Genomic DNA, 14,090 nt, shown 5'->3' on the forward strand with positions numbered 1-14,090 from the left:
GCAGGAGGCAATTCGAACTAGGAGCAAGAAAACAACAGAACCTCTGCTTGAAGGATTAGAAGACAGTAGACGGAGGAGAAGAATCAGAACATCTAGAGAACTTTTCCCTCCTCCGGAAACTTTGTTGCAACCATCACCACAAGGTTCTGACAATAGCACAGAAAATATGGAGAATAATAATATCAGAAGAACTCTTGCTGATTACACCAACATAGCTGGACCTCAACACTTTAACAGCATAGCTAGACCTAGAGTCAATGCAGCCAATATGGAGGTCAAACCAGCACTGATCCAACTGGTGAAGAGTAATCAATTTAATGGGTTATCTCATGAAAGCCCATATGAGCACCTTACTACATTTAATGAAATTTGCAACACAGTGAAAATCAATGGGGTGCCAGACGAAGCAATCAAACTTAGTTTGTTTCCTTTCTCATTGGGAGGCAATGCTAAGCTTTGGTTGAACTCTTTTCCAGAAGGAAGTTTCACAGAGTGGGAACCAGTGGTAACAAAGTTTTTGAACAAGTACTTTCCACAATCAAAGGTGACAAAAGGCAAGCAAGAGATATCTTCATTTAAGCAGGGCATGGAAGAATCACTGGGGCATGCATGGGATAGATACAAAAGTCTGCTAATAAAAACCCCCACGCATGGCTTCAAAGAAGAAGAAGTAGTCCTAACTTTCCTTGGAGGTCTTGGTTCACAAACTAAGATGATGCTTCATGCCTCAGCAGGAGGAAACATTAAATGGAAAACTCCAGAGGAAGCAACTGAAATTATTGAAAATATGGCTACTAATGACAATGAACTCAACATTGAAAAAGGAGATTTTAGTCAGAAGGAGTTGTTACAATCAAATGAGGCTTTGCTTATTCAAAATAGAATTATCGCTCAACAGCTTGAAGAAGTAACTATGAAACTTTCTCAAGATTGAGTTACATCTTGTTTGCTTGAGGACAAGCAAAGTTCTAAGTTTGGGGTTGTGATAACAGTTGAAAAACTGTTATTTTCATGCTTAAAATTGATACTAAAAGCAACCTTTAACACTTAAAAACTAGCTTGAAATCATGCTTTTGGTCATATTTTTAGAAATAAGAGAGCTGGACAGGTTTATGCTTGAATTCAGTGTTTTATGCAGGTTTTAAGGTGAATTTGGTGAAAGAAGTGAAGAAGGATAGAGATGGAATCAGAAAAGGCATAAAAAAGTGCAAAAAGAGAAGTCGCAACTACCGCTCAGCGGCAGTTTACCGCTGAGCGGCACTCAGGAACTCACGTTGGATCCGCTGAGGGGTGAAAATGCCGCTGAGGGGAAAGAATCAACTCACGCACTTACCGCTGAGCGGCACTATTTTTGGCTTGGGCCTAATTTTCTGTATATTTTAGAATAGTATATAAGCTTTAGGACGTCCTAGGTTTTGTATCTTTGGCTGAGATGAAGCAAACACTCACTTTTTCACCCCTTGAAGGAAGATCTTGGATGCTCAGGCTACCTCCTCATCTTTCTAGGGTTCTATCTTTCTTTCATTCATTATTGTTCATCTAGTTTCACCATGAATATGGTGAACTAAACCTTGTATTGTTGTTGGGGAACCAATGTAGTCTTTTGAAACTCTCATATATGGAATTTGTGTTTTAACATCTTATTTTATGATATATGCTTCCTTTCATCATTAGTTAGGGTTTTTCCTCTTTGCTTAAAGCTTGCATTGTTTAACTCATTCAATGCTATGATTATTGATTTTGTCGATATGGGAACGTACGGGGAAATCTAGATCCGGGGAAATTCTCCCAATAGCATATTGCCTAGACATAGGAATATGAGGGTTGGTTGCCGTTAAGCTTCTACACTTCAAAATTAATTATTAGGAATGCTAGGAATTGTATGAACTCGTAATTAAGGATAGGCCTTCTTGCAAGGTGATTTAGAGAGTGGAATTAGCAATTGATGAAAAGAATGATGAAATCCTAAAGTATAGGAGAGTGGATAAGATGAAATTGATAACCCCAACAGCGTACTCATCCATCTAATTCATTAAAGTGTTTGTATTCCTCTTTTCCATTGATCAAATTCATGCATACATGTTTAATTATTGTCTTTTGCATTTAAACCCTACAATCAATTATTAAATAGTCTTAAATAATCAACAAATCATATAGCTAACTAGGTCGTGAGTCCTTTGGGAAAACGATACTTGGTCTTACCTAGTTTTATTACTTGATACGATTCGGTCACACTTTGATATGATCATAAATGGGTCAAGTAGTGAAGAGTTTCAAAGTGACAAAAACACAAAAAGAGTAGAATAGGTTTCCTTTGGGCGTGTATTTGCCTTTTGATTTCTTTCTCTTAGTTCTTGTGAATAATTGCTTATAAACTCTTCTTTCTCTTTAAGAGTAAGCAATGTGGGACTTTTCATAGCTTGGTCTTAAAAAGAATAGAAGAGAAAGTGAGCATTTTTAGGCGTGTAGGAGTTAGGAAGCATAGCTAGTGTTAGTTTTTGAACTCTAGGAGAGCTAGGAAGCTTATAAACCCTTTTGGAATGAGAGAATTAAGAAATGTGGGGCTCCCATGCACCTAGGGACGTTGCAGCTGCTGCTGGACAGAACTTGGAGCCTTCCAAGTCCCACATCTCTTGAAAATAATCACCAAAGTCATTCCAAAAGCTATATAAGCAACCTAGGGGTTCTTCTTTGTAGACACCTTTGCATTGAATGAAATTTGAGTTGAATTGCAATCTTGCATTCTTCTTTGAGATAGAATTCTGTCTCTAAAGTCCCAAATTTGGGCAGGCCTTATCTTGCTCAAGCAAGTGGCGGTCCTCTTCATGATGCTTATCTTGGAAGCTTGTTCAAGTGGCGCATCTTCATTTCCTAAGTTTCCTTTTCTCTAATCTCTTCCATTTTTAATTTCTCTTCCATTTCTTAAATGTCATTTAGTATATTCTCTCTAGGTATGCACTTCCCCATCATGTGGTATCATGAGCCTTAGGTTTTTGATCTCTTAGGAATTGCATGCTAGAGTAGAATAGCTTAGATATGTTCATTTTCGCTGAGCCATTTTCTGTCTCGCCCAGCCTCTGCGTGAAAATACAGTGAACTTGTATGATTTAGTTTAGCTTCATTTCTTGTCCGTTTTCCATGAAATTTTTTTTCCTAGTTTCGTCTAGATGTCTAGTTTCATGAACATATTTTACTTTTCTCAAATTCGTTCTGTACTGTTCCCAGTAAATTTGTTTCTCCACTGTGTTCATCCAGTTTTCTGCTGTTGAATTAATACTCCACTGTTTTGCTTGTTGTTGGCTGTTTGGACATTTTGGTGGCTGGAATTGCTCCCTGGACGTTGCTACACCCTCTCAATACTCTTAAGCAAGGAATCAACACTTCAAATCAATGCTTTGAGGGACTAAACCGTGGCTGTCCAGAGTCTTGTGCAAGTAGACTTTTCATCAAACAGCAACAATGCTATTGGAGGTCTTCAACAAGTAGGTGTCCTATTTCCTTTTGTTTGTTTGTTCCAGCTGTAATTTCTTGTCTTGGCTGGACTGTATGTGTCTTTTCTTGCTTATTAGCTTTGAATTGAGTCATATGTTTGTTCCTCTTTAGGAGTTTTCTAGAGTATTTTTCTGAAATTGCATAGCTAAGAGTATTTTTACATCTCCTTGCTTGTATGATGAATTGAGCTTGATCATCATTGGATTTAAGCATGTGAACCTTGCTTATTTGTTCTGTATAAATAGAGGCTATAAACCATTACAATTGTGCTTCCAATCAAACACATTTTCTTCATTAAAGTGGCTTGGCCGAGACATTTTACCAAGTGCTGTTTGCTGTATCAAAATAAAATCAACAAAAAAAAAAATTGGTTGCTGTTTGGTGTGCTTGGCCGAGAGTTTTCTCATTGATTGGTGTGTTTGATTGCTTCATTTAGAGCCTCTTTTTCATTTCCAATACAGAATATTTTGGTTTGAGGTTTGCCAAAATTATTTCCAGCATTAATTCGGTCTTGCTCTTCATGTATGCGTAGCATGTTGATGTGATTTTGCTCCTTAGTTGTGTTAATTTTTCTTTGCTGTCTTGTTCATTTTGTACCACTGTTTTGACTCCAATTTCTTGTTGTTTTGTCTCTTCACATTCATTAGATACTGCCTCCTTGTTTTTGTGCCAAGTTTCTTGATTTTTTAGGTTCCATTTTCATCATTTGTCTTGTATACACTAGTGCAAAATTGATCTTTAACGTCACCTCATAGACGTCCGTCCACCAAAACCCCAACGTAAAGAATTGACCGGTGGCATAAATGTAAATAATTGAGTGTGGAGACGTCCGTCCTAGACGGGGCCGGACGTCTATAATACAGTAGACGTCCGACCCCTCTAACGGACGTTCAAGGGGTTGACAGGTTCAACTACTCTATCAGCCTCTTGAACGTCCGTCCTGGAGGGGGATGGACGTTTAATATATATAGACGTCCGTCCCCCTCCAGGACGGACGTTCAAGAGGCTGACAGAGTAGTTGAACCAGTCAGCCCCTTGAACGTCCGTCCTGGAGGGGGACGGACGTCTATATATATTAAACGTCCGTCCCCCTCCAGGACGGACGTTCAAGAGGCTGACAGAGTAGTTGAACCAGTCAGCCCCTTGAACGTCCGTCCTGGAGGGGGACGAACGTTTATATATATTAAACGTCTGTCCCCCTCCAGGACGGACGTTCAAGAGGCTGACTGAGTAGTTGAACCAGTCAGCCCCTTGAACGTCCGTCCTGGAGGGGGACGAACGTTTATATATATTAAACGTCCGTCCCCCTCCAGGACGGACGTTCAAGAGGCTGACTGAGTAGTTGAACCTGTCAGCCCCTTGAACGTCCGTCCTGGAGGGGGACGGACGTTTAATATATATAGACGTCCGTCCCCCTCCAGGACGGACGTTCAAGGGGCTGACTGGTTCAACTACTCTGTCAGCCTCTTGAACGTCCGTCCTGGAGGGGGACGGACGTCTATATATATTAAACGTCCGTCCCCCTTCAGGACGGACGTTCAAAAGACGTTTAAAATAAGGACTTACTAACCAAAACGCGAACCCGCGAGGAGTTATGCGAACCCGTGAGAGTTCCCTCTGCGCCTTGCATTTCCAGGTTGGTTTTTATCTGTTTTGGACCATTTAATCTTACTTTTATTCCGATTAAATTGTTCAGTGATGAAATATCGTTCATTTGAACCGATTAAAAGTCGTTTTCTGTGCATTTTTGTGCAGTTTGTAGCGTGTTCTTGGGCGGCGTTTTTGGCCTACGTTTTAGGTCGTTTACTCCTCCATCTCCCTCCATTTTCATTTCGAATCTGCTCTTCAGACGTGTTGCAGTGCACAAACAAACGTCCAAACCCTGTAATCCTAAATAACCCGTAAATAACCCTAAATAACCCGTCTAATAAAGCCCTTTCTGCAGTAGTGTATAGACGTCCGAGAGGTTCACAGCGGACGTCTATATAGACGTCCGCCTAACACAGCGGACGTCTATATAGACGTCCGGCCTGACACAACGGACGTCTATATAGACGTCCGGCCTGACACAACGGACGTCTACATAGACGTCACCCACATAGACGTCCGTTGGAGGTCGGACGTCAAAAGACCCACAGAACGGACGTCTATAGCCTGTTCTGCACTAGTTTTCATTCTTTCTTTGGCCTCTACCATGTGCTGTCTTGATTTGGCTTCTTTGCATTAAAGTGGATTGTACATCTTTCCATTTGCTTTGGACTTGAGTTGGTGCTCTCTGATGAGAGGGTCGCACCTCTCACAAAAGTTGTGCATAAAAGAATGCAGTACAGTGCTAGGAAGTGACTCCTAGGTCGTCTCACAAGGACCAATTTGGGTTCAGTCTCAGATCAACACGTAGTGGGGGGGTTTTGTGATTGTTTTTGTGCGGATAAAATTAAACACGACTGAATTAAATTTTAACGACAGTGAAGACCAAACGGGAAAATCAGAAAACAGAAAATTACGCAGTGTTTGAAAATAACATGAATGATGAAACACAATGACAAAAATTAACGGTACAGAAAGCAGTAAACGGTAAAATAAAAGAGGCAGTGAAAAAAATACTTAATTGAAAATGAACTTCATCATGGTTTAAATTTCAGCTTGTGTAAACAACTTGAATTGTAAGGACAAGTCCATGCTAGTAAATCTGCAGTGATGAGCTAATGAATTAGCAGTACATTCCAGCAGTTCAAGAATTTAAAATATAACAACATTCAAATTATCATGAGAGTGAAAACACGTTGCAACAGGAATAATATTAAGGCAAACCGAGAATGGTAATTGCAACAGACCAAACTCAACTTGCTTCTTCTAAGCCGTGACACCACTCTACCTGACGTGCTGCTCCTCCCGTGACTACATATTTTTAAAGAAAAAAAAAACCATCCCCCATAGGTGGCGGCTAGAGCTTCCTAATATCCAACAAAAACCAGCCCCCTCTTCTAGAAAACTAAAAAAAATATAAGTGCCCTAGTGCCCACTGGATGCAGCCACTTGGATCTCCCGTGTGTCTGCGTGAAGGCTGGACCGTGGATCAGATCCAAGCCCGCTTGTGCTCACCAAATTGATGGACCAGATCATGCTGTCACCACGTGCTGGACTTCTTCCAAATGAGCCATCTCCTGCTGGGCCAAGCTGTTGTCATGGCCGTGACGTGTTGGGGAGATTCGAGGAAGGTGCAAGCCGTAACAGCTGCTTGCTGTTGGACTTCACGTGGACCAGCCCACTGTTGCTGTTTGTGTGTGTGCTTCCTACAAAGGTGCGTGGAGTGCTGGACTTAGTGGATGTGGCAGCTCTCAAGGTCTGTGTGCTTCCAACATCAGTCCTCTCCTCAAGCTACTGGACCCGAGAAGATGTTGCATCTTCTTTTCTCTTCTGCACCCCTGCTGCTACCATTTGCTGGAATCCGCAGCTGCTCCTACTGGACCGTGTTGCTAGACGTTGCTGGACTACAACCAAGCTGCCGGATGCGTGAATGAAGGTGTTGGACTGCTTTGGGCCGTGTTGGATGTGTATGTAACCCATGTGCAAGAAATCTGCTCGACCAGGCCAACTAATTTAGCACTTCTTTCACGTCTCATCTCTATGTGCACCCCCAAAAATGAAATCCACACCTCCTCTCATTTTAGTTTAAAGTATATTTGATGTGGCATTTCTCTTTAAGTCCCAAAATATTATCCAACAATTTCCCTACAATTAACAATGCAAATAATTAGCTCAAATAATTCAAATTAATTAAAATAAGAATTTTTGGTCAAATTAAGCACAATTAGCAAAAACGGAAAAATACCGGACTTTTAAGCACAATTCCCTGATTAAATCTAGCACAATAAGCTAAGTGAAATTGAGAAAATATTGACTCATCACTCTCAAAGTGGACTTGTGAGACATTTTACTATCTTAAAAGAAGGGTGCTGCCCTTTCCTTGTTTTTTGAGACACTGGCCGTGAGTTTTGAGTCGTTTCCTTCCATTCTTTGAGTGAAACCGTGAGCTGTTTTGTGGCTGTTGCTTTGCCTTGATTTTTGGTTGTTTCTAACCTGTTTTTGTGTGTAGCTTGCTGCTGTTTTTTTTTTTTTTAACATGTCTGCAGGTTCCAGCAATGCTTCATCTCATGGAGATAGCAACCATGGAAGCCCTTCTAGCAAGTTTGATGTGATGAAGGCCTTCCAACAAATGCAACATCAACTTGATGCTATGAGCAAACGGTTAAACGCGGAAACAAAGGCTAAAGGGAAGCAATCTCATGGTCATGATCATGGTTCCTACAAGAAGAAGCAAGAAGCTAGAACCATAAATGTATACCTTCCCTCGCCAAAGAAGCATCAAGAAGATAAAGCTATGGACCAAGGCCTTACACTACCAAAGTTGAACTTGCCTACTTTCAAAGGGGAAGTCGAGCCGTCTATTTTTTTAGATTGGATAGCTAAAGTAGACCAAATTTTTGATTTATATAGTGTAAATGGACCTTTGCGTGTAAAGTTAGCTTGTTTAGCTTTAGAGGGATACGCCAAACAATGGCTAAATAAGAGATACTTAACCATGGCCTCACCCGCGAGTACATGGGAACATTGCAGGGACATTTTGTACCAACGTTTCGTACCTCCATACTACCATAGGGACCTCTTGATTAAGCTACAATGGCTTACTCAAGGTAGACGAAGTGTGGAGGAGTATGCTCGCGAGCTCGAAGTGCTCCTACATCATACTAACCTTAAAGAAAATGATCATGCAAAAATAGTTAGATTTATTAGTGGACTTAATAGCAACATCCAAGATATAATTGAATTCCATGATGATGAGACTTTAGATGTAGTGATTCATAGAGCCATGAAAGTAGAGAAGAAACTCTTGAAAAAAGAAGCTTGTCAAAACAAATTTTCCAAATCTTCAAGAGATGTTTTCTACAAATCCTCATCATCAAAGGATAAAAACAAGGATGTTTCTAAGGAGCCCACTAACAAATCGTTTTCTCATTTTTCTTCTAACCATTCCTCTTCCCCACCTAAATCTTCTTCTAGACCAAGTCACATTAAATGTTTTAAATGTTTAGGACATGGTCATATAGCCTCTGCCTGCCCCACCAAAAAGGCAACATGCATTGAGGGTGAAGTAATTGTGACTAATGAGTCTACGTCTTCCTTAACTTCACCAACCTATAGCTCTTCTTCCTCATCAAGTGATGCCAAAGAGAAGGTCATGCTTACTTGTTTAAATGACGACAGAAAAGAAAGAGAGGAGAGAGTAAAAGAAGAGACTGAGAGAAAAGAAAGAGAGGCGGGAGAAAAGAAAGAAAAAGAAGAACTTGTGAGAGAAATAAAGAAGGACAAAGTCTTAGTCAAAAAGGAAGTGTTACTGAAGGCACTATCCACTCCCATCATTCAAATAGAGATAAACCATGACAGGGGAGTTTTTCAATCCTTCTACTTTTCTCCTTTTACTAAGTTTTCTTTCTTTGTTCCAAAAATATTTTGCACAACTTTTTCACCTCCCTCTTTCCTTCTTTCCAACTATTCCATAAACATTTATGAAACATGTCATGAGTTAGTGTTACCCCTTTGGGTCCATTCAACTCAAGACAAAAATAATTTTTTCTCTAAAATTGGTCTCCTAGTTTTCACCACTAAATGCAATAAAAATATCAGGATACTTTCTTTTACTATTACTTGTTTATATACATTGATTGGTCAACATAAATTCATTCACAAAATGTTTAATGATTTTTGCAGATTGACATTTGATCCAGGAGGAGTTGCTTTGGTTTATATACGAAATAAGTCACTAAATCTCTCTTTGTTGCAGGCTTTTCAAGATTCGAGGTCGAATCCTCTCCAACCTGGGGGGGATGATATGATCATAAATGGGTCAAGTAGTGAAGAGTTTCAAAGTGACAAAAACACAAAAAGAGTAGAATAGGTTTCCTTTGGGCGTGTATTTGCCTTTTGATTTATTCTATTTTTCTGTTTTTATTTTTTTCTGTTTTCTGTTTTTATTTGACGAAGTGGGCGAATTCGAGGAAGTGGACGAGGTGGACGAGGTGGATGAAGTGGACGGAGTAGACGAAGTTGACGAAGTGGACAAAGTGGACGAAGTGGACGAAATTGAAGTGGACGAATAGGACGAGGTGGACGAGGTGGACGAAGTGGATGAAGTGGACGAAGTTGACAAAGTTGACGAAGTGGACGAAGCGGACAAAGTCGACGCAGTTGACGAAATGGACGCAGTGCACGCAGTGCACGCAATGCACGCAGTGGACGAAGTGGACGAAATTGAGGGAGTTGACGAAATTGACGAAGTGGATGAATTGGACTGAGTGGACGAAGTTGACGAAGTTGACCAGTTGACGAAGTTGAGCAATTGACGAAGTTGACGTAGTTGACGAAGTTGACGTAGTGGACGAAGAGAACGAAGTGGACGAAGTGGACGAAGTGGACGAAATTGACGAAGTGGACGAATTGGACGAAGTTGACGAAATTGAGGAAGTTGACGAAATTGACGAAGTGGATGAATTGGACTGAGTGGACGAAGTTGACGAAGTTGACCAGTTGACGAAGTTGACCAGTTGACGAAGTTGACCAGTTGACCAGTTGACGAAGTTGACGTAGTTGACGAAGTTGACGTAGTGGACGAAGAGAACGAAGTGGACGAAGTGGACGAATTGGACGAAGTGGACAAATTGGACGAAGTGGACAAAGTTCATGAAGTTGACGAAGTTGACGAAGAGGACGAACTGGATGAAGTTGACGAAGTGGACGAACTGGACGAAGTGGATGCAGTGGACGAAGTGGCCAAAGTTGACAAAATGGACGAAGTGCATGAAGTTGACAAAGTTGACGAAGTGGAGGAAGTGGACGAAGTGACGAAGTGGACGAAGTGGACGAAGTGACGAAGTGGACGAAGTTGATGAAGTGGACGAAGTTGACGAAGATGACGAAGTTGACGAAGTGGAGGAAGTTGACGAAGTGGAGGAAGTGGAGGAAGTTGACAAAGTGGACGAAATTGACGAAGTGGACGAAGTTGACGAATTGGACGAAGTGGACGAAGTGGAGAAGTAGAGGACGAAGTGGACGCAGTGGACGCAGTGGACAAAGCGGATGTAGTGGACGAAGTGGACGAAATGGACGAAGTGGACGAAGTTGACGAAGTGGACGAAGTGGACAAAGTGGACTGAGTGGACGAAGTGGAGGAAGTGGACGAATTGGACGAACTGGACGAAGTGGACGAAGTTGACGAAGAGGACAAAGTGGACGAAGTGGACGAACTGGACGAAGTGGAGGCAGTGAACGAAGTGGACGAACTTGACGAAATGGACGAAGTGGATTAAGTTGACGAAGTTGACGAAGTGGGGGAAGTGGAGGAAGTGGAGGAACTGACGAAGTTGACGAAGTGGACGAAGTTGACGAAGATGACGAAGTTGACGAAGTGGAGGAAGTTGACAAAGTGGACGAAGTTGACGAATTGCATGAAGTGGACGAAGTGGAGAAAGTGGAGACGAAGTGGACGAAATGGACGAAGTGGACAAAGTTGACGAAGTTGATGAAATTGACGAAGTGGAGGAAGTGGAGGAAGTGGAGGAAGTGGAGGAAGTGACGAAGTTGACGAAGTTGACGAAGTGGACGAAGTGGACGAAGTGGACGAAGTTGACGAAGTGGACGAAATTGACGAAGTGACGAAGTTGACGAATTGGGCGAAGTGGACGAAGTGGAGGAAGTGGAGACGAAGTGGACAAACTCGATGAAGTTGACGAAATGGACGAAGTGGACGAAGTGGAGAAAGTGGAGGATGTGGACGAAGTGACGAAGATGACGAAGGAGACGAAATTGACGAAGTGGACGAAGTTGACGAAGATGACGAAGTTGACGAAGTGGAGGAAGTAGAGGAAGTGGACGAAGTGGACGAAGTTGACGAAGTGGACGAAGTTGACGAAGTGGAGGAAGTGGAGGAAGTGACGAAGTTGACGAAGTGGACGAAGTTGACGAAGATGACGAAGTTGACGAAGATGTCGAAGTTGACGAAGTGGAGGAAGTGGGGGAAGTGGAGGAAGTGAACAAAGTGGAGGAAGTTGATAAAGTGGACGAAGTTGACGAATTGGATGAAGTGGACGAAGTGGAGAAAATGGAGACGAAGTGGACGAAGTGGACGAAATGGACGAAGTGGACAAAGTTGACGAAGTTGATGAAGTTGACGAAGTGGACGAAGTGGACGCAGTGGACGAAGTGGACGCAGTGGACGAAGTGGACGAAGTTGACGAAATGGACGTAGTGGAAGAAACGGACGAAGTTGACGAAGTGGTGGAAGTGGACGAAGTGACGAAGTTGACGAAGTGGACGAAGTTGACGAAATGGGGGAAGTGGACGAAGTGAGCAAGTTGACGAAGTGGACGAAGTGGACGAAGTTGATGTAGTGGACGAAGTGGACGAAGTGGACGAATAGGACGAGGTGGACGAGGTGGACGAAGTGGACAAAGCTGACAAAGTTGACGAAGTGGACGAAGTGGACGAAGATGGCGAAGTTGAAGAAGTTGAAGAAGTTGACGAAGTTGACGAGGTGGACGAGGTGGACGAGGTGGACGAGGTGGTCGAAGTTGACGTAGTCCACGAAGTGGACGAAGTAAACGAAGTTGACGAAGTGGACGAAGTTGACGAAGTTGACCAAGTGGACGAAGTGGACGAAGTGGACGAGGTGGACGAGGTGGACGAAGTCGACGAAGTCGAAAAAGTTGACAAAGTTGACAAAGCGGACGAAGCGGATAAAGTAGACAAAGTCGACGAAGTGGACAAAGTGGACGAAGTGGACGCAATGGACGAAGTGGACGAAGTTGACAACGTGGACGAAGTGGATGAAGTTGTGAAGTGGACGATGTGGACGAAGTGGACGAAGTGGACGAATAGGACGAGGTGGATGAGGTGGACGAAGTGGACAAAGTTGACAAAGTTGACGAAGTGGATGAAGTGGACAAAGTGGACGAAGTTGACGAAGTGGACGCAGTGGACGAAGTGGACGAAGTTGACGAAGTGGACGAAGTGGACAAAATTGAGGAAGTTGATGAAGTTGACCAGTTGACGAAGTTGACCAGTTGACGTAGTTGACGAAGTTGACCAGTTGACGTAGTTGACGAAGTTGACGTAGTGGACGAAGTGGACGAAGAGGACGAAGTGGATGAAGTGGACGAAGTGGACGAACTCGACGAAGTGGATGAATTTGACGAAGTGGACGAAGTTGATGAAGTTGACGAAGTTGAGGAAGTGGACGAAGTTGACGAAGTTGAGGAAGTGGACGAACTGGACGAAGTGGATCCAGTGGACGAAGTGGACAAAGTTGAGGAAATGGACGAAGTGGACGAAGTGGAGACGTAGTGGACGCAGTCGACGAAGTAGACGTAGTGGATGAAGTGGACGCAGTGGACGAAGTGGACGAAGTGGAAGAAGTGGACGAAGTGGATGAAGTGGAGACGTAGTGGACGAATTGGACGCAGTGGACGAAGTGGACGCAGTGGATGAAGTGGACGCAGTGGACGAAGTGGAAGAAGTGGGCGAAGTGGATGAAGTGGACGAAATGGACGAAGTTGACGAATTGGACGAAGTGGACGAAGTGGACGAAGTGGACGCAGTGGACGAAGTGGACGAAGTGGACGAAGTTGACAAAGTTCACGAAGTTGACGAAGTGGACGAAGTGGACAAAGTTGACGAAGTGGACGAAGTGGACAAAGTTGACGAAGTGGACGAAGTGGACGCAATGGACGAAGTTGACGAAGTGGACGAAGTGGACGAAGTGGACGAATAGGAAGAGGTGGACGAGGTGGACGAAGTTGACGAAGTGGAATAATTGGACGAAGTTGACAAAGTTGATGAAGTGGACGAAGCGGACAAAGTCGACGAAGTTGACAAAGTGGACGAAGTGGACGTAGTGGACGAAGTGGATGGATGACAAATTTATGAACACCGAAAAACGGCGCCAAAAACTTGATTAACCCTCGGCAAGTGTGACCGAATCGTATCAAGTAATAAACTCGGTAAGACCAAGTATCGTTCTCCCAAAGGACTCACAGCCTAGTTAGTTATATGATTTGTTGATTATTTAAGACTTGTGAACAATTGATTGTAGGTTTTAAATGCAAAAGAGAATAAATAATCATGTATGCATGAATGTGATCAATGGAAAAGAGGAAATTAAACACTTTAATGAATTAGATGGATGAGTATGTTGTTCGGGTTATCAATTTCATCTTATCCACTCTCATATACTTTTAGGAATTCAACATTCTTTTCATCAATTGCTAATGCCACTCTCTAAATCACCTTGCAAGAAGGCCTATCCTTAATTACGAGTTCATACAATTCCTAGCATTCCTAGTAATTAATTCTGAAGTGCAGAAGCTTAAAGGCAACCAATATGTTATTGGGAGAAATTCCCCGGATCTAGATTTCCCTGTACGTTCCCATATCGACAAAATCAATAATCATGGCAATGAATGAGTTAAACAAAGCAAGCTTTAAGCAAAGAGGAAAAACCCTAGCTAATGATGAAAGAAAGAATAAGTCTTAAAATAAGATGTTAA

The 14,090-nt window shown here is 42.5% G+C and overlaps 1 pseudogene; it reads left to right on the forward strand.

Annotated features, from left to right (window-relative positions):
* The first annotated feature begins 7,408 nt into the window (after positions 1-7,408).
* LOC148199322 (uncharacterized) lies at positions 7,409-8,162 on the forward strand (annotated as a pseudogene).
* Positions 8,163-14,090: the final 5,928 nt, after the last annotated feature.

The sequence above is a fragment of the Vigna umbellata genome, chromosome 4, assembly GCF_029865625.1.
Source record: "Vigna umbellata cultivar VRB3 chromosome 4, Vumbellata_1.0, whole genome shotgun sequence".
In the NCBI taxonomy this organism is placed as follows: domain Eukaryota; kingdom Viridiplantae; phylum Streptophyta; class Magnoliopsida; order Fabales; family Fabaceae; genus Vigna; species Vigna umbellata.